This window comes from Lampris incognitus, chromosome 4 (assembly GCF_029633865.1).
Source record: "Lampris incognitus isolate fLamInc1 chromosome 4, fLamInc1.hap2, whole genome shotgun sequence".
Taxonomy (NCBI): domain Eukaryota; kingdom Metazoa; phylum Chordata; class Actinopteri; order Lampriformes; family Lampridae; genus Lampris; species Lampris incognitus.
This window is the reverse complement of record NC_079214.1, coordinates 24642298-24662375: the sequence shown is the minus strand read 5'-3', so window position 1 is coordinate 24662375 and position 20078 is coordinate 24642298.

Genomic DNA, 20078 nt, shown 5'->3' with positions numbered 1-20078 from the left:
TATGTTATATGGTCTGGAGACAGTGGCACTGACAAAAAGACAGGAGGCGGAGCTGGAGGTGGCAGAGTTGAAGATGGTAAGATTTTCACTGGGAGTAACGAAAAAGGACAGGATTAGGAACGATTATATTAGAGGGGCAGCTCAGGTTGGACGGTTTGGAGACAAAGCAAGAGAGGCAAGATTGAGATGGCTTGGACATGTGTGGAGGAGAGATGCTGGGTATATTGGGAGAAGGATGCTGAATATGGAGCTGCCAGGGAAGAGGAGAAGAGGAAGGCCAAAGAGGAGGTTTTTGGATGTGGTGAGGGAAGACATGCAGGTGGCTGGTGTGACAGAGGAGGACACAGAAGACAGGAAGAAATGGAAATGGATGATCCGCTGTGGCGACCCCTAACGGGAGCAGCCAAAAGTAGTAGTAGTAGGTGTTATTGGATTTACATTTTCCTTCTGAACTCCAGTTTTGGAAACAGGCGAAAGAAGTGCCAAAATGATTTTAGTGCAAATTGAAAGGGCAACCTCACTCCCAACATTGCTAAAGCTCGCTGATATGGTCATATTACAAATAATGTTGAAACAAATAGGACAACTCGGGTTTTTGTTTAACATAGAGCATGTAATATAGAGGAATATGCATGCCATGCAGACTGAGTTAATCAAAAGCTCCCTCAGGGAGATTCTGGTCAATTTTGAGCCATAAAGTAATGTTGCAAATAAGACGGTGTAACTTCTGTTTTGGGCAACAGCTACCTCCATCCGTTCTTTGTTTTGCAATAAAACTTTAACAATTGGCAGGGAGTTTCTGATCAGCGGTACTGATAACTGCAAATTTCAATTTCACACATTTGCTAAAGCACCATTGCTGCAAACACTGAAAATTGCATAAACTCTGACGTAAACAGGAAATTGTGTTTCAAAATATGTGAAATCAAGGGACTTTGCTTCACAACATCTGAAGAGGGCTGTTATAAAAAATTAAGCGATTTAATGGTAAATGACCTTTGGCAAATATAACATCAAGGTCTGATCAGTAGCCTATAATGGCTAAAAAAAATACAACTTACTCAACAAAAATATCACATCACTTTTTTCAACATCGGCATAATGACCCCTGTTCCCACTTGTGTCTTTCTGTTCATTTGTGATGAAAGTTCATGAAGTTGTTCAAATTGCGGTCACTGACATGCTGCACATGGTTAAACACAACGGATGCAATGCTGATGCTCAGTTTATACATTGGTTTGCTTACTTCCACAACGTACTACATAGACTTGGCAAGCTGACTAACAGCTAACTTTCAGACAAGATAAAATGTAGGAAGGCTCATGTTATGGTGCAGTAACTTATAAAAATGATTTAAAAAACAAACAACCAAACACAAAGAAAAGCAGAGAAAATGATTGGAAGAGCTTGCCTGAGGACTGTTTCAGTAAGACATTGACAACAGGAAGTATAGAGCTCTAGGCATCACGTGACTAGGTTCACATTAAATCTTTTACAACACCATTTTAGCAAAAAAAGCTGTCATGCAAATCGAATGAAAACAAATGGTGCCATCAATTTCAAGCCTTCTGAGTTCACAGCACACTTCAATGAAATGGACATTGATCGATATGTTAAAAAGCTTAATAAACCAGATATCAGTGACCCTTATCATGCTTCTGGGGTACTTTATACACCCCTTGAAACTGCAGAAAGGGAGAAAGTTCCTGACCTCCAATAGCCAGATAACTACAACTATCTGATAACCTTTCCCTCCTTCTATGCTGGTGATTCTTTGAAGGCCTACAAAGGCCTGGAAGATTAAAAAAAAAGTTTTCTGGATTTATTAGGATTATTCAGTTGTGGATCTTCTTGCAAAAAAATTGAAAGTGTCACTTGACATTAACGATAACTGTCAGTTAATAGAGGTTCTGTCTGACAATAGGTGCTACCTACCTACTACCTTTAAATATTGTTTTAATTACTACATAAGACCGCGTTTACACCTAGTGCCAGATTTAACAGATCTACAGTTCAGTCACATCTTGAGCACAACCAAGCCCTCCACGGGGCCTTACCAGGGGTCTCCAGCACAGAGACACAGACGACAATGGTGTTTGAAGCTGGGATAAACCAACTTTGGAGAAGTAAGCAAATTCAAAAAACCCAAAAAAATCTTCTCTCCCCCTCGCTCTGCTTCTTCCTTTCCTCCCATAATCCCTCCTTCCAAAACCAGATTCACACATATGCCTGAGCTTGGCTGTTATAGCTGATAACTTGTTTTTCTTGATAAACCACCTAAAATGTTAAAAACATGGCAGGCTGATCTTGGCACTCTGTGATGTAAGCATAGCAGGATAAACAGCTGCAGGTAATAACATTGAAAATGAGCCTGTTGGATGTCAGTGTACCAAAGAACCAGCATTGACAATACTAAAGACAATTGTTAGTGCTAGTTCTGTCTGTCTGTGAATGCTGATAGAGAAGAAGAAGGGAGACTTAATTCATCTTACTGCTACAAACTAGAATACAAACACGTATGCAGGGAGTGCTGGCTGTTTCTTCTGCATTTTTCCCATCCTGCTGTCTTTCAGGCACCTGGGGACCAATTCCAAGGGACATCCATGTCATGGTCAGCACAGGAGAGTGTTCTGCATGGTTTTATTATGGTTCTTTTTATGTTGGAGGAAACCCATGTGAGCACAGGCAAAACATGCAAACTTCACAAAGAAAAGCCCCTAGTCTAGAGATAACCCACCTGAGCATGGGGAGAACATACAGAGTACACACAGACACCCACTGCATACCAACAGGCCTGAGGAGAACATGCAAACTCACCCAGTGCTAACACCGCCCCAGGAAGGAATCGAACCTAGGACCCTCTAGCTGTGAGGCAGCAGTGTGCCACCACGCCTGTCTGTCTGCGGACTGCAAGAGAGGGGTGTAACGTACAAGACATGCCCCCACAGTGAAAGAAATGGCCCCTGGGCTGAGGTTAATGTTGGGAGGTTAAGGTATGGGTAAGTGACGGGAGTCCTGTTGCGCCCCTACACGTTCCGCCCCTGTCTTCCAGTCTGCCGACAGATACTTCTCCATAGAAGTGCTGCTGGTACACCTAAATCAAACAGACCCATTATTAATGTTATTAGTTGCAGCTGTGTTTATGCTGTTATGCTAATGTTGCAGAGAATCAAGACCAGTCTTGCATGTTTTTAACCTTTAGAAGGTTTTTTTTACCTATAGATGTCAGCAAACTTACTAAAATGGTCGAGGGTTTAGTTAGTCTTTTAAAACATGCAACATTAAAAACATCAGTGCTAAAACCAGCTAGTTAAAAACAGCAATACATCTGCAGTCTTTTGATGGTGTGTCATCATGAGAGTGCAGATGTGATTTAACCTGTCTCGAATCAGTTAAACTGACTCAGGACAGCTGCACCCGCACACACTCCCCAACATCAGTATATAAAAGCTTTAGGCAGTTTTCTATATTTATTTAGCTTTTTAGAATCTTTAGGGATGCAATAAAAAGATCTTTTTCCTTGACCCTTCTTGTTCTGGCAACCGACAAAGGCTACCTATCGTTTTAAACTCCAATGAAAAGACTGCAACTAAAAACACTGGATTCCTGCCAATAAGGTGTTGTTATGATTGAGGCAGATGGATGCTGATGTAGAGTGACGTCAACTACTGGGGCTCTATTGGAAGAGCAGATGTACCGTAGACTGATTCTTCAAATAAGAAATGCATTGTGTTTCAGAGAAATTGTCTTTACCAAACCACATATATTCTCTAAACAAAATATTTCCTTAACTGATTACCACGAGTAATCAGGTTATTGGTTTCCATAGGAACAGATTCACAGTGGTAGGTGGTTTGATGCATTTCTGTTGCATCAGTAGATCCGAGTCAGGACATCTAAATTAGCTGAAATTTAACAGTGAATCTCTTACCAGAAGACAAATTGCGTACCGAACAAGGACACTGACTATAGTTCTCAAAATATCCAATATTTGTGTAAAGTGAAAAGATGCACAATTTTGTTAGCTGGGAAAATTTCAATTATGAGACTATTTTTCAGACACATGATGTTTGTAAGATGTAGACTATTTTACATTACCCATCTTCACCTGTGCATTTCATCCTCTTTTATGTGCTTATCATCTAAACTGAACCTTAATGGCAATATATGAATGTTTAAGGTTTGAATCAGTGTTCATTAATGTCCCATGTAGGTGTTATAAGACTGTTTTCCAGGCATCTTAAAACATTTATTAAGAAATGTTTATGTGGACAGGCATCACTTGGTTTTTAGATGGGGGGTTAAGGGGTGTTATTAGCAATACGATGATGCAAATTTAGTCTAGAAGAGGGAAAAAAACCAAATATCACATGAAAAGCCTTGTTTTATTGTCAAGAGATTGAGTGGAACTGATGAGAAGCTGAGAAAAACCAATAAAAAAATTACTCTCCATTAGGTTACTCCACATCAAGAGACTTGATTAGTCTAACAGTGTACGACCATAGATGTGTAGACTTGCTAGCCCTTGGCTAACAGGTTGGACCCTTTAGTTGACTGGTTATCCAAGGGCTAGCAAGTATACACATCTGTGGTCGTACACTGTTACACTAGTAAGACTAATAATAACAATAACAATAATAATAATACATAGCTCCCCGCCTGCCGCCCAATGACTGCTGGGATAGGCTCCAGCATCCCCGCGACCCTGAGAGCAGGATACGTGGTTCAGATAATGGATGAATGGATAATAATAACAATAATAATCCCCTCCGAGAATTGCCACCTTAATATGGTGGAGGGGTTTGTGCTTCCTGGTGATCCTGGGAGCTGTGTTGCTGGGAGCAATAGCCCATGGTAGAGCATCCCAAGGCAAATTGGTCCCAGGGGAGGGGCCAGACTAAGAGCGATTCCCAAGAAACCCAATGAAATGACACCAGCAGAGTTACAGCACCTTGCCTGGAAAAGGGAAACCGGGGCCCCCTCCTGGTGCCAGACCTGGGAAGGGAGCTCGCTGGCGAGCGTCTGGTGGCCAGGCCTTGGCCCATGGGGCTCATTCGGGCCCAGCTCAAAAAAACAACATGGAGCCACCACCCCATGGACCCACCACATGCAGGGATGAGCACTGGGGTAGGGTGCAATGCAGGCCGGGCAGCAGGCAAAAGAGGGGGCTGGGTGTGCCGATTTCTGGCATCGCAGATTGGTCCTCGGAATGTAGACTGTCACCTCTCTGGCAGGGAAGGAGCCTGAGCTGTTGTGGGAGGTGGAGTGGTACCAACTAGATAGAGTTGGGCTCACCTCCACACATAGCATGGGCTCTGGTACCAAATTCCTGGAGAGGGGCTGGACTCATTGTTTTTTCGGAATTGGCCAAGGTGACAGGCGCCGGGCGGATGTGGGGATACTCACAAGTCCCCGGTTGAACACCGCCATGTTGGAGTTGTCCCCGGGGAATGAGAAGGTCACCTCTTTACGACTGTGAGTCGCTTCGTACCAGAATACCTTAGGCCAAAGATCGATGACAGACTTCATGGTCGTATCATCAGATCTGTGGCTGTATGTTTTGGACACTCGGTTGAAGAGAGGAGCAGAGCTGTCAACTAATCACCACCTGGTGGTGAGTTGGATCAGATGGTGGGGAAGGTTGCTGGACAGACCTGACAAACCCACATGTGTAGTGATGGTGAACTGGGAACATCAGGCGGAGGCCCCTGTCCATGAGGTCTTCAACTTCCACCTCCAGAAGAAGTTCTCATGTATCCGGAGGGAGGCTGGGGACATGGAGTCTGAGAAGGCCATGTTCAAAGCCTCTATTGCAGATGCGGCAGGCAGGAGCTGTGGTCATAAGGTCATCAGTGCTTGTTGACGTGGCAACCTAAGAACCCGCTGGTGGACACCGGTGGTGAGGGAAGCCATCAGGCTGAAGAAGGAGGCCTTTCGGGCTTGGTTGGTCCAGGGGTCTCCTGAAGCAGCAAACAGGCACCAGGAGGCCAGAAGGGCTGCGGCTTCAGTGGTCGCAGAAACAAAAACTGGGGTGTGGGAGGAGTTCGGCGAGGCTATGGAAGAGGACTTTCGGGTGGCCTCAAGGAAGTTCTGGCAAACCATCCGGCGACTCAGGAAAGGGAAGCTGTGCTCGACTCAGGCTGTGTTCGGCCGGGGAGGGGAACTGTTGACCCGGACTGGGGATGTTGTTGAGTGGTGGAAAGAACACTTTGAGGAGCTCCTGAACCTGGCTAACACGTCCTCAGTGGAGGAGGTAGAGTCTGAAGACTCAGGGGAAGCCCCACCCATGTCCCTGACAGAGGTCTCTGAGGTAGTTAAGAAGCTTATCGGTGGCAAGGCGCCAGGTGTGTCTGAGAATCGCCCTGAGATGCTGAAGGCTCTGGACATTATTGGGCTGTCTTGGCTGACATGCCTCTTCACTGTTGCGTGGAGGTCAGAGACAGTACCTGTGCAGTGGCAGACTGGAGTGGTGGTTCCCTTATTTAAAAAGGGGGACCGGAGGGTGTGCTCCAATTATCAGGGCATCACATTGCTCAGCCTCCCTGGGAAAGACTACTCTAGGATGCTGGAAAGGAGGCTCCAACTGACTGTCGAACCTTGGATCCAGGAGGAACAATGTTGATTCCGTCTGGGCCGTGGAACAACGGACCAAGTCTTTACCCTTGCAGAAGTGTTGAGGGGGGCATGGGAGTTTGACCAGTCAGTCTACATGTGTTTTGTGGACTTGGAGAAGGCTTATGACCATGTGCCCTGGGGCACATGGTCATAAGCAGTTGCTACAAGCCATCCGGTTGCTACAAGCCATCCGGTCCTTGTATAACCAAAGTGAGATCTGTGTCCGTATTCTCGGCACAAAGTCAAACACGTTTTCCATGGGTGTCATACTCCGCCAAGGTTGTCCCTTGTCTCTGATCCTGTTTGTGATATTCATGGACAGGATCTCAAGGCGCAGCCAAGGTGAGGAGTGTGTCTGTTTTGGGAACCTCAGAACTGCATCTCTGCTCTTCGCCGATGATGTGGTTTTGTTGGCTTCATCTGAATGTGACCTCCAGCACGCACTGGGGTGGTTTACAGCTGAGTGTGGAATGGCCGGGATGAGGGTCAGCACCTCCAAGTCTGAGGCCATGGTTCTCTACCAGAAAATGGTGGATTGTTCCCTCCAAGTTGGGGATGAGTTGTTGCCTCAAGTGAAGGAGTTCAAGTATCTTGGGGTCTTGTTCAAGAGTGAGGGTAGGATGGAGTGAGAGATTGACAGGCGGATTGGTACAGCATCAGCAGTAATGCGGATGTTGTACCGGACCATTGTGGTGAAGAGGGAGCTGAGCCGGAAGGCAAAGCTCTCAATTTACCAGTCAATCTTCATTCTAACCCTCACCTAAGGTCATGAGCTTTGGGTAGTGACCGAAAGGGTGAGATCACAGATGCATGCGGCTGAAATGAGTTTCCTCCATAGGTTGTCTGTCTGGGCTCAGCCTTAGAGATAGGGTGGGGACATCCGGAGGGAGCTTGGTAGTAGAGCCGTTGCTCCTTCACACTGAAAGGAGCCAGTTGAGGTGGTTTGGGCATCTGATTAGGATGCCCCCTGGGCTCCTTCCTTTGGAGGTTTTCCAGGCACAGCCAACTGGGAGGAGACCCCGGGGTAGACCCAGAACTCGCTGGAAGGACTACATATCCAATCTGGCCTGGGAATAACTTGGAATCCCTCAAGAGGAGCTGGAGGGCATTACTGGGGAGAGCGATGTCTGGAGTGCTCTACTTAGCTAACTGCAACTGCGACCCGACCCCAGAGAAGCAGCTGAAGATGAATGAATGAATGAATAATAATAGTAATAATAATAAAGTGTTGATAATTTTGCATTTGTAAGCAAATAATGAGACATACACTACCGTTCAAAAGTTTGGGATCACCCAAACAATTTCGTGTTTTCCATGAAAAGTCACACTTATTCACCACCATATGTTGTGAAATGAATAGAAAATAGAGTCAAGACATTGACAAGGTTAGAAATAATGATTTTTATTTGAAATAAGATTTTTTTTACATCAAACTTTGCTTTCGTTAAAGAATCCTCCATTTGCAGCAATTACAGCATTGCAGACCTTTGGCATTCTAGCTGTTAATTTGTTGAGGTAATCTGGAGAAATTGCACCCCACGCTTCCAGAAGCAGCTCCCACAAGTTGGATTGGTTGGATGGGCACTTCTTTGAGCAGATTGAGTTTCTGGAGCATCACATTTGTGGGGTCAATTAAATGCTCAAAATGGCCAGAAAAAGAGAACTTTCATCTGAAACTCGACAGTCTATTCTTGTTCTTAGAAATGAAGGCTATTCCATGCGAGAAATTGCTAAGAAATTGAAGATTTCCTACACCAGTGTGTACTACTCCCTTCAGAGGACAGCACAAACAGGCTCTAACAGGTACTATTTAATGAAGATGCCAGTTGGGGACCTGTGAGGCGTCTGTTTCTCAAACTAGAGACTCTAATGTACTTATCTTCTTGCTCAGTTGTGCAACGCGGCCTCCCACTTCTTTTTCTACTCTGGTTAGAGCCTGTTTGTGCTGTCCTCTGAAGGGAGTAGTACACACCGGTGTAGGACATCTTCAATTTCATCCCTGGTCATCCTCTGTGTGGAGTTTGCATGTTCTCCCTGTGTCTGTGTGGGTTTCCTTCGGGTGCTCCGGTTTCCTCCTACAGTCCAAAGACATATAGGTCAGGTTAATTGGCCTTACTAAATTGTCTCTAGGTGTGTGTCAGCCCTGTGATGGACTGGCGGCCTGTCCAGGGTGTCTCCCCAGCTGCCGCCCAATGACTGCTAGGATAGGCTCCAGCATCCCGTGACCTGAATTTGGATAAGCGACTTGGGTAATGAATGGATGGAATAATAAAGTGGCAAAAATGGAAACATAACCTATGCAATTTGGGGGGTGCCTTTATCCAAACTACTTAACAATACTCATAAAGTATTGCACATACATACATTTTAGGTGTTGGTAGCCCCTCTCTAAATAATGGGGTTAGATGAGTGGCAGCCAAGGAAAGGAAGCCATTGAACAGTGCTGACACAAGCCTACTCCCTAATCTACAGTATTGTCAAGACCCTCGATCATTTGGCTCTCAGTTTCGCCCCGCTAGGCTGTGGGGTGAAGCTATGTCACCCTATCTAAGCCCCGGGCAGACTTATCAGCTGTTTGGATGCCGGGGTGTTAAAGAGAATCACTGGCTGGGCAGGCACATACCTCCCTCGTGGCATCATCAAATCCCGACGGCTGGACTCGACTTCACTTACTGTCCCCTGTCAACAACTGCTTTGGGTTCAGTTACCACTGGTATTCTAATCAGTCACTATTATGGGCTAAACAGCTACACTGGCCCTGAGGCCAGCTGTCAGGCATGTATGAATGTGTCTTGATACATGCATGCATTTGCAATAGCTTACCAGCATGGGGGCAGTACAGCTTGATAAATATTTGATTAATAGATACACATCCACATACAAACACACACACACACACACACACACACACACACACTCACACAGACTGCCTTTTGACAGGAGTCAACCCCCACTCAAAGTTAATTATAAAGTGATTAATCTCATCAAGGCTTTTATGACATGATGGACTGCCATGTGATGACAACTCAGAGTTTCTGGTCTTCCTCAGGTGCCAGTACTCACACACACACACACACACACACACACACACACACACACACACACACACACAATAACACACTTCCATTTCCTGATTAGTGTGTGCTGTTGAACATGTTAAGTGGGCCACCACCACATAAGTGCCTCGGCTGAGCAGTGACTTGGTAGCGGGATAAGAGAGAGAGAAAGAGTGATGGGCTTTGGGCAAACTGCCAACTCAGTGATAAGCAAACTGTAGCAAAGCTAGAAGTGGAGAGAAACCTGATAGCAGGATGGCAGCACTCAACATGTTAGAGATGAGGGATGGAGGGGGGGAAGGGCATAACACTGACAACAGCATTACTTTTAAGTGGACTGCTTGAGGATATTAACAGGAACACATGCTGGATGGCTGGATGTGTTTGTGATGGACAAGCGGGGTGGGCTGGGGGTGCACAGTGGTGATCTGATAGGCTATTAAGAGTGGCCAAAAGCCACCATAGCATTGCATTTGCAGGCGGAGAAGCCTTTGTCTTACCACGCTACTATTATACTACTCTGCAATCTTTGTACAACCATATCCCTCTGCCCATGTCAGGCAAAGTTTTTGAAAACTCTGGAGATATTCGACAATGTTTCCACGAGCCAGTGGCTGTGGAGCCCAGTTTATTATATTGGGATTTTACCTGGTGGCATTTCCAGAATAGCTTTCTATGAAATGTCACATGATGTGAACTTGGCATGGTCATAGATTTGTTTTCACAGCCAGTACATGCACAGAAACACACAGATAACCACACTGCAATATACAGATATACATACAGATATGTAAACACACAACATTCACTCACATCCACTGATAAATCTGGCTCTATGCTAGGTCAGTGAGGCAGCTTGTTTAGTGCTGCTATGGCAGAAGGGACACAACTTCTGCCAAAGCGAGCTCTTCTCCATTTCAGTGTTCTGTATCTGCTGCCTGATGGCAATAGAGTGATGTATGAACTGAGGAGGTGATCGGTGTCATTCACTGTTGTGAGTGCAAGGCATGTGACGGCTCTGTTCACGTCTGAGGATGGGTGTTGGGGAGTGGATGATCTTGGAGGCAGCATGTGTGATCCTGACAAGTGTGTTTTTGTTGGCGATGGTCAGCATGGTATAGAAACAGAGGGAATGGTACAGCAGGATGGGTTGGATTATGCTTTTGTAAAGTAACAACAGGAGGTGGGGGGCAACAGAAAATGCTCTGAGCTTGCGGATGACGTGGAGTCTCTGCTGGGATCGTTTATGGATATCAGTGATGTATTGATCAAAGCTGAGTTTACTGTCTAAAGTGAGTCCAAGATATTTGAAGTTGGCCTGCATTAGGATTTTATATGGCATGCAAATAACATGGTGGTGATGCAAATGCAGGCTTGAAATAAAGTGAGCCCTGTCAGTATCCATATGGTGAACATTGTGCATACTAGAATTTTAATAGTTAATAAGTGGCCTCTAATAATATTACTGGTTTAGATATCAGCCCTCAAAATTATTTTTGTCTATAAAATAAATAAATAATTAGAAAAGGCCCTGGTCCTATAACTTTTATTCAAAATGCCTGCTAGCAGTATGATGCCACCATCATAGGACAAGGTTTGTAAAGTTTGTTCGTGTATCTCCAAGTTAGAGTTGATTTGAGATTTGTAGATGGAAGGTACTTTAGATAGATGCGGGGAAGCTTAAAATAAAGATGTAAAAAAAAAAGGTGCAAGAGGCAAGATAAGAACGAAGTTGAAGAGCATATTCTTCCTTTTCTGCTTTGAGAGCACTTTATTCTCAGATCGATAAAAATGGGCCACGTTTTCAGTTGACAGACCACATTTCCCGCTGGGTTATCTATCAGTTCCATTAGTGCAATGTTTTTTGCCACTGAATTATCTTTTAAACTGCATTTCTAGTATTAAGGGTTTAAAATCATGCGGGTTTTTTTTCTTTTTAAATTCTCATTACTTATTTATTTTATTTTATTTTATTTTATATGCAATGTGTTTTACATATATGTGTAAGTATACATCTGAATACTGGGGTATGCGAACACATGCATAGAGTCTCTATTTGAAAATGCAAGCCTATAGCATTATAAACTGGTGAGCCAGCTCACAGTGAGATAAGGGTGGAGTGGGATTTGGTTAGGGGTGTGTGGGTCTAATGGCTTCAGTATATACAATATTTTTGTGAAGCTAATATCTCTGTTATTGTCCTACTGCAATAAAATGTGTTCACGAAAAAAAGAAGAAACATTCCATGTTGTTTCTCTTAAAACTGTGCTTACTTACCTGCAACACAAACTAAGCTACGATTCGGCCGAGAGTTGAACTCTTAACCTCTATTACAATAATTACAGAATACTGTAATTATTCCAGACTGCATCAGAGATCCTTCCTGTTCCAGTTCCTTGGAGACATGGTGGGCTCTGAATTTATTACTATGGGAGGAGTGGGGTAATAACGGCTATTGATCTGACTAAGTGAGAGCCTTCTCCCAGAGCTGAAGGGCATGTGCTCAGCAAGTCCAGACGTTATCTGATGGCCTATGAAATCGATGGACCGGCTGCAATCTCCTAGGTGATTTACCTCTCCCATTTATCACACAAGGGTGAATGCACCCACACCCGCAATAACAGTGCACAAGAAATAGCATGCGCAGTAGCCATTCACTACAGAGGTATGCACTAACACTACACGGCAGCACAATTCTATCTCATGTATACACACAACCGCAAACAGCTCATTTAGCCTACAGCACTGAGGCAGTGCATGTGGGGGCTTGTTCCCTTGGAAACCATAGTCTGCTGTGGTCCATAATGAACTCGGTTCTCTGGTGGCCTGCTGAGTGACTGATGGAAAGATCAGAAAATGAAGCAGACATCTGAAATGACCATAAGGTGACATGTTACTCTCACCTACTGAGAAGAAATATTCCCTCAATGTTAATTTTATCTAGCAAGGGCATACTGGAAAATGATGATATTAGAAATAGAAATGGTGCAAGCATGCACAATAAAAGAACTCTGTAGAATGAAATATACCCACATATTTAAAAAAAAAAATTTTCCTCCCTTTTTCTCCCCAATTGTATCTGGCCAATCACCCCACTCTTTCTATTATTTTCTATATATTTTTCTATATATAGTTGTATTTTTATATTTTATATTTTAAAGCTAAATTTAGGGAACAACGTGGACAAATACTTTGTTGGCAGAGGACAGATGCAGAACAACGTGGCAATGTGTTGTAGCAAAATGCCTGTGTTTACATGTGGGCCAGACTGCGAAAGGACAATCCTAACATTTTAAACCTGACGATAGGTCACAAGAGACTTATTACCGTAGACTGACCTGGTTGATCACTCATATCTTCATCAACGTATATTCTCTGCCTGTGCCAAGTCATCTTTTGCAAAAACAGCATGCACCTATCAGAATTGCTGACATGATCATTGCTCACATACTGATTAGACCACAGCCACTGTGGCCATTTGGATATATCTTATATTTAGATATATCATTAAATATAAGACATTGTAAGAACTTAAATATTTCACAATGGTACTGAGTGTCTCTCGGCTGAGAAATGGGGCCTTGAGTACAAAAGAAGAAAAAGAAAACTATGGGGGAAGTGGGGATGGAGGGATTTATAATGGGTTATTTTCCACAGGTGTGAGGATTGTTGGGTGTTAACTACAGCAATCCATTGTTCTGTCTGCTATGAGATGTCAGGGTTTGACTTTCACCTGGACTGCTTAGAGGTATTTACAACAAGGGTGAAGAGCTCAGAAAGGCAGTGCTGAGAAATTAGGATCAAGTCAAGGGCCAAAACTATTAAAATATTATACATATAGCTATAAAAGTATTTCTTGTAAGACTTTTTAATCACATATTGACTAATTAACATAAAGTCTTAAACATTATTACAATGGTAATGATGGCGGCGATGACAAGAAACCATGGATTTTGAGAAATTATGAAATGTTGAACTCTCTGACCATGTTTTTAAAGATTTCACAAAAACTAACTAATAGCCTGTGTTATAGTCCTAGATACTGCACAAACCTCACTGCTTTAGTATTGAGTCACAGACCTGTTAATTTCTTTTTTTTTTTTTTATTCATCCAGGCTTCCTAGGCACCTGGCACCCTTTTCTTTTGTGCAGGTTCATCAATCATAGGAATGAAATTCTGAGCTGTGGTTACAGTCTTAGTGGAGAATGTGTCTTTCAGACATAGACTTATTGTATGATTTGCTGATCCTCACCGCAGAGCACATCTTTCTCACCCAGGCTGTTGCCTCTGTCCAGCAAACTGGAGCACTGAAGGCAGAACTGCAGTATCAGTATCTCCAGCCTCAAAAACTCAAGCTTGGGCGGTCAGTTCACTGTTTAACAATAATTCATTGACTTCTATCTGTCAGTATTCTGGCATGGTCCACACGTCAACTGTAATGGATGTGAAAAACTAAAACTACAAAACTCTATTTCCCCAGTTTTAGTGTCTACAAATCTGATGTTTGAGTGTGATTACTTTGTCAATTTTTATGTTGTGATGGTGAATGCATTTACCACTGATGGATAAATCTGGGACTATTTTGCTTCCCTGCAAACAAGGCTATGCTTGGGAGGTTCTTGCTGCAACATATTGTCAGTCACCTGTTTGTGTTCCTGTAGTCGTATAATCACAGTGTCCAGGTGGTCTGTTATGTTGAAAGGAAGGCCATGTTGTTACATTCTTTGCTCAGTTTCAAATTTCTCTTAAAAACTAGTGAATTCCACAAACATTTCATGTTCTAATGTTTTCATGTTCATACATCTGTGTTGAGTTTTTACTTGGAGACTTAAGGCCTTTCCCCCCCTGCTGACCTCTCTTCAGTATCAGCATTTATTTTTGAGCCATCTTATGCTAGCTAGCTAGCTTGGTCTCTTGTTAGGTGCCAGTGAGCAATAGCCAAGGCTGTGTTTTGAAAAAGTCTTGGCAGAACTGAACACTGCATTTATTTTGCAGTGTTCATTAACATGGCATAGTACAACTGTGACTTGTATTTCTGTACTTTCAAAAGTGCTACACTCGGTTAAGCCAAAATAAAATGTCAGCTCGGATTAAAAAATCATTTCTGGAAGGGCTTCAAGTTGGCGACTTGTGGTTTACAACAGGGAAGAAAAGCTATGGGAAGGTTTAGATGAGTAGACAATAAGTGTTGAGAAACCAAAAAGAAACCTCCAGTTCAATATCAGTTCTTGATTTTAGACTTTTGTTTGACTTTCTACAGGAAATAATGTAAATCACTCTCTCAAAAGTGGCTACACAATATGTTCTACCAAGCCAGTGTGTAAGTTCTCTAGCACCCTCCTCCACTCTCCAGCTACACTTGGTCCTACCCTCCTACACACTGTCGCCAGTGGCAATAGCAGAAGGAGCACTTGGCACTGCCCTGATTGTTATCATTCCATGGGAAGTGGCACAGTGGGCCTCACCATCATACACTAGCTTCCCTTTCACACTCCAGCTGAAGGACGGGAAAGGGTCACTTTGTTGACCGGCTTTTTAGAGTAGCCACTTGGACCGTAATCACCAAAAATAACACCAACCCTCTAAAGAGCCTCAAACCAGGCTGGCCTGCAGACCGGGTCACAATTGCTGGCTAAATGAGCATATTAATCACAGACAACAACAGAGGCTGAGCTACTCTGAATTCATTCATATTAAACAAAGCATTAGAGAAAAAATATGACTCAATCATGCTTAGTATCAACAACTCTGAACTCATTATAAGTCCAGATTGCCTGTATAAATACATAGACCTCTTGACTGGATATTGCTTTGAAGAGCAATAATTGTGTGAAATGCATTTGATGTATGTTTTGGAAAAAAAAAGAAGAAAAAAATTCAGTAACTCTCTCTTGGTGTCCTGCTTTTCAGAACAAAACCCTGTTTGAGATATGTCAAAGTCAAAGTCAAAAGTCAAAGTGTCTCTATCTTCTCTTACAGGGAAATCAGTTTGCAGCCAGTATAATAAAAGCTCTCACAAAAAAACAAAACATACAAACACCAAGGCAGAATTGACAACAGGACATAGTGGGCAAAGAGAACCAAAGGAGTTCAAATATACAGACCAAGGAAACAAGCGATCTGCAGGCAACAGATGAACACTATCTACCATTTCACAATTGAATGGCATTGGGGACAAAGGAAGCCTTGTATCTCTTAGTCCTATTACAGGGCATCCTCAACCGATGACCTGAGGGTAACAGCTCAAACTCTGGCTGAAGGGGGTGACCTTGGCACTCCAGAAGGGAAGTAGCCTTTCTGAACACCTTCCTATTATCAAGGTCAGTAAGCTGGACTTGACTTGGACTTAATATGTTTAAGAAGGTACAACGCATCCCTTCAGGTATTTACCTGCTCAGTTCAAGCTTGGTTACTGCCATAGGAATCATCTCTGAGAACCAAGTGAGAATAGACCCTTTTACAGTTGGCAAACAGTGATCACGTGATTTAGTATGCGCACGCATTTTGGCAGCAAAAAATTGATTTTATTATTTGCAACCATACCATTGTATGCTAGAACCTCTTATTTATGCTACAATATAACTTCTATTTGTTATGATAGTCACTTATGTATTTATCTAGACTCGTTTTATTGCTTGTAGCCACAATCTTCGCCTGTTTGCATTGAACGGTCTTTTCCCTGATGGATTGCGATAGAAATTAATACCTTTAGTTTTGCTAGACCTGTTCTGGCAACCCACAACACAACAAGATGACATTTTAAAAATGTAAATATCAATCGATCAAAAATCCACTTGCACTCTGCGTTGATTGGAGATGGAAAAGTTGCCTCTTTTGCTGTCATAATGCGCGCGCATACTATGTGTGACATAGGTCATAAAAGGGTTTATTCAGATGGTCATTTTTTCCTATGTACCGCCTGAAAAACAGCATACTTACCCTTCTATGATTTTGTTCCAAAATCTCTTATTTAAAACTCCGAAAACACATCAGAAGTCGGGGTAAGCCACCATTGTGACTAACCTTGGTTTATGACAAGGAGGAAAGTTTAATTGGTTAAGGCAGTTTTACAATCCCTTGTCTCCTTGTTTCATCCTGTTTACCTTTACCACCTGACCTGGTAAGGAAGCAGTATCATCCAAAAACTTCCACGCCACAGGTTTCTTTGGAGACGATGGGGTCGGCTTTCATGAGATTAGAGCAAATCCGTCAATACTAGACAGGATTCTCACATGGGGAATTATTTTCATTGCTGCGCTTTCTGAATCCTCTGAATTTGGCTGCTGCATGGATGCTCATGGATTATTGCACTAGTGATGTTACATTAGGCTACATCACATGTAATTGCAAATATATTGAAATGTTGTAAGGAGTAACTCAACCTATTGAAATACAAAATAGATCTTTTGAAATAATGTTTTTTTTTATTTCTCCAAATTTTGTGTTGGTTTGTCATGAAATATATGAGCAATTGCAACATGCCTTGTGCAAAAAACATACAAAATCTCTGCAGCAGCCCACTGGTTATGGCAATACTACTTGTTTAAGATGTGGTGAAATTGACTGTGATGTCAAAGAATGTATTGCAGACTGATTGTTGGCTTTGTTTTTCAATCTGTCTCCCACCACATACATACACGCGTATGCAAACAGACGCAATAGCAGCAAGTTAAAAGAAGAAACAAATACATGGACCTGGCCTTGAGCCAAAAAAGTCTCAATCTTTTATTTTGTCCTGCGAAACTGCTCATGTCTGCAGTTGTCTCTTTTGATAAGGCCTTTTCATCTTGTTTGCATTGATTAGAGGCTGACGAGTCCCAGTGATACACTCAGGGGCCCTATTCAGGTCTGCAGCCCCTGCACCACACACTGGGTCTATTGTGGTAAAGAATGCGTCTCCTTTCATGGCCTGAACTTGCCTATGAAAGCATGTCAATAATACCGAGACAGCGGGTGCTCCACAATACTAGCACAACCATTCCACCAACTAGACCGCTGTAGGAACAGGACCTAATTTTATGCTCTACCAAGAGAGAGCATTAACTGACTGGGGTGTGTGTGTGAAAGAGAGCCAGCACATTTGATCAATACACATAATCATACAATTTGAAAAAAGTGAAAGTACTTTCAAGAGGGAAAGCACTAATCTGTGTAGTTGGTCTTTTCAGATAGTTCCAAGTCTATCAACAACCATCTCAGACACTGTCAGATGCCCTGGCAACAGCTTCATACAGTAGCTTTGCACCGCCCATCCTTGTTTTCACACTGTGGACCTACAAAAAGCTGGGAAAAAAGCCTTCTTATCATGACAAGTATTAAGATACTGATGTACTGCAGAAGCTCGGACCAGTGTTGGCTGGCAGCAGAAACTGTGGTTTTGGTACCAGAGATTTGTTTGAGCAGAGAACACGATACCCCGGGCAGAACAAATGGGATTTGAGTATTTAGCAGCCAGTAAAACCATTGAAAATATACATCTGTTATATTTGTTTTGGGGCTGGTGTGAGATGGTGGTGGGGAGGTACAGGGAACTGCAGGAATCCAGTGGCCAGGCCCAGGCTGAGATGGGAGTGCAAAGAACCAATCAACGCTCTGTAAAGAATTAAAGCCACCTCTGCAAATAGCCCCAATGTTTGTGTAGTGCCTCAGGATGGGAGTTTCACAGCATCTGGGGTTCCAGTGCAAATAAACAGTGCGGAGGTCTACAAGGGTGGAAGCCCCCCCCTTCTCCCAGAGGTGAAGCCCACTCCTTTGTTGCTGTCTAATCTAGGCCACTTTCTATTGAATGGGATGAAAAGTGGGTCTGTCTGTGTTTGCGTGCGCGCGCGCGCGCGTGTGTGTGTGTGTGTGTGTGTGTGTGTGTGTGTGTGTGAGAGAGAGAGAGAGTCACAGCCACAGTGCTCAAAGGGTGCGATGAAGCCTTATGATAATGTCTGTTTGTATGTGGTTCTTGAATGTCTGAAGCCTTTGGAGACTCTCTTCCACTGTGTTTGCCAGTTCCCAGATAACCCACATCCTCCACACTGGATGTACACATAGCAGTCCCAAGGACCTCAGCACAGAGTAAACTAATAAATATCATAGCTACTGACACACAATTCTGCATGAAACAACGACATGTCGTCACTCAGATGCAGATGAGATGAAAAGCAATGGTAAAGCACCATACCAGTAGGCTTTTCATTGGTTAAAACTTATACGGGAAAATTAACCCCTAACCATTTTGGTAAAATTTTCTAAGCCATACTTTACATGCAATTGACTTTAAAAAAAAAAAGCTAAGCAACCCCATGCACCAACAGCACCAGAAATTGCACAGATCCCATAGATATTTCATGTACTGATTGTATACATCTAATTATGGTTAAGTTCAACACATCCCCTTAAACATGCTGCAAACCTCTTTTGTCTTGAATAAACCTGGGGTCGTTGTGTCAGTACTACCAAAGCTTGGAACTAAACCCCAATGAAAGCCAGGATTGTTCCTGCAGTACTTAATCACTTCATTAGGTTCACCTCATACACGACCATAGACAAGAGCCTATTGATTGCAAATTGGGTTTAAAAGAGCATAGGTTAACATTGGCTTTATATTGACTGGTTCCATACTACAGCAGACCAAATTAGCTTTCTGATAGCCTTTTGGCTCAGTTTCTCAGCACCATCAACTAGCCCAAGTAGGCCGAAGGTCAAAAGTTTTACATTTGGTGGCCAATGATAATTGGTCCATCCTCTTCCTTGGGCAACTGACCCCACAAGTTGACCTAACCATTCCTAAAACATCTTGAGGTAATTTTAAGGTATAGTGAAAATAAATAGCCTGAATTTTGTAATTAATTTTTTTTGCAACTTTGCTTGTGTAACTTAAAATGTTAATTTAACTAGGGATTACTTTGGCCTAATTAATTTCATGGCAACATTTTACTCCAAAACTATATGATTCTGCATTTTGATTACATGATTATGTGTAATTTCAATAGATGCAGTTTGTCGTTGTTTACATTGGTAACATTTGTATTTGAAGCAAAACAAGCCATGTTTTTATAATTTAACAATAACAACAGCAATTAATGTTATTATTGTTAATATGAGGAAAAGCAATAGAAGAAGAAAAAGAAAGGAGGAAGAAGAGAATATGAAGAATTGGGAATATGGATTTTAATTTTTGCAACAGTTATGATCCTAGCTGCTGCTGAACAGTTTGAGATGTGAGATGTGTAAATTTTGACCAGAAATACAGAATGTTGCTTCAATTTAAATAAGATTACATAATACCATGGATGACCTTCTTTAAATTTGTAAATCTGTAGAATGAACCTGATTTTTTTCCCCTGGTGCAGAAAGAAGCACTATGCTGCCTTCTAAATCTGTCCTTAAAAATTCAAGATACTTCCAACAATTGTTGC